The 1801-nt window shown below is 43.0% G+C and overlaps 1 long non-coding RNA gene across 1 annotated transcript; it reads left to right on the forward strand.

Annotated features, from left to right (window-relative positions):
• The first annotated feature begins 325 nt into the window (after positions 1-325).
• On the forward strand, positions 326-1526 carry lncRNA:CR44667 (long non-coding RNA:CR44667). The gene is made up of 2 exons (NR_124671.1): positions 326-850; positions 1086-1526. It is a non-coding gene; the product is annotated as a long non-coding RNA:CR44667 (long non-coding RNA).
• Positions 1527-1801: the final 275 nt, after the last annotated feature.

Genomic DNA, 1801 nt, shown 5'->3' on the forward strand with positions numbered 1-1801 from the left:
GCTTATGAAGGATCGAAATTCATAGAATAAAACCAATATTCAATACTGTATCTCGTTTAACATCTGTTTGCTATTGACACCTTTCAAGAAATTTTAACAACGCGTAGCAATAAAAAAAAAAAATGACAATAAATGCCATTTTCAAATGGCTATACAAATAAATCGTGTCCAAACCGAGAGTTTTAAATCATTAACACAATGTAAACTAAATAGACAATCTGATTTGACTAATAATGGTTTGGGCCGAAAACTTTGAAAAGCACAATCAATTGTCATTTATTGACATTTGTTTATTTTATTTGCTTGCTGACAGTTATGCCTAACTTTTTGTTTATATGAAATGCCATGGCATTGACCCCCAAACTTTTCAGTGTGGAGCCTCACAAAATGAGACAGTTCTGGGGAGCTAGAGGAGTTGGAGTTCAGAGTGCACACGAATGGAATTTCGCCCCATTCGTTGTCAATGTAATTTGTCAGTTCAAAGACCCCGTGCAGCACGAGGACTCCGATTCCAACTACAACTAGTTGTCGTGCCATCCAGCCAGGATGCAAAAGGACCCCGGATCCTACGTGCAAGATGTTTACATCGCGGCGTCGCCCTGACAAATGTGCCAAGTGTGCGGACGTGCGCCCAGGTCCCAGTTCCCAGTACCCAGTACCCAGTTTTCCAGCTCCCAGTTACCAGATCCCAGCTCCTAGCTCCTAGAGCCCAAAAACGCAGATCCCCGAGTCGAGTGCAGCTAAAAAAAATGTAATCAATGTATTTTTGTCACGTTAACGAAATGCACGAGCCTCGCAGCTCAGCTCAGTTCAGCCGGAGCAGCTGCCATAAAAGGACACTGAGAGAAACGTATCCACCTTAAGTGCAAGGAACACCATTTTGGTTGTTACATAGATGTGAAATTAAACAAGACCAAGCAAGTATGATCTTATCTTTAGAATATTTCTAAGAACTATAAGTTCTTGGCTTAGTTCCAAAACTAAAACTCATATAACTAAGTTAATTTTTCTCAGTGTAGCTTCACTTCCTTCGTCACCGCTCGAACAAACATAAATTGTGTCTGTCTTTCATTCTGTTTGTCGAGCTGCCTGAATTTGCACGGAGTGACAATAACAACAACAACATCCATAGTAAGTACTAGTATGACTGCAACTACAACTGAGCTACAGATGACGGAGAAGAATGAGTCGAAATGCCGGGCAGAATGCACAAAGGATTGTCAGGGAGAAATGTCACGTCGTTTGGCAGCAATTATCCCCAGAGCCCAATGAGAGCATTGACTGAGCGAATGAGTCCTGCGTCTGCGAAGGATTCCGGTTGAGATTTGGATGCTAAGACTGAGGCCCGAAATCTAGACGGCAGCTGCCAGACTTTGGCGCGAGCTACAATGCAATTGCCGTACAGTGAGCACTCGCTAAGGGTTGCAGATGCCGTGATTTACCTGAGTTCTGCGCACCTTTTCGCCTTAAGATGTTCAAACTATATATGTCAAGATACATTGGGAAAGCAAAATAACATTCGTTTAAAGACTGAGCTAAACTGTATTTCTCGACACTTCAAAAAGGATATTTGACACAGTTTCTTGAGTTATGCACATCAAGTTTGGTTCTGCCTGTTCCATAGTTCAATCCCATATAGCGCACATAGGTACTACGAGTATACATCCCTCCTTTCGGTGGCAGTGATGTGTGCCGTATGCCACGACTTCCTCCCCGAAAAAAAAGCAGAGCGATGAGCGAAGAAAACTTAAGTGCATTTGTGCCACTGCGAGTCGCGTCGTCTGCCAGCTGTCTGCACCCC

Source organism: Drosophila melanogaster, chromosome 2R (genome assembly GCF_000001215.4).
Source record: "Drosophila melanogaster chromosome 2R".
Classification (NCBI taxonomy): Eukaryota; Metazoa; Arthropoda; class Insecta; order Diptera; family Drosophilidae; genus Drosophila; species Drosophila melanogaster.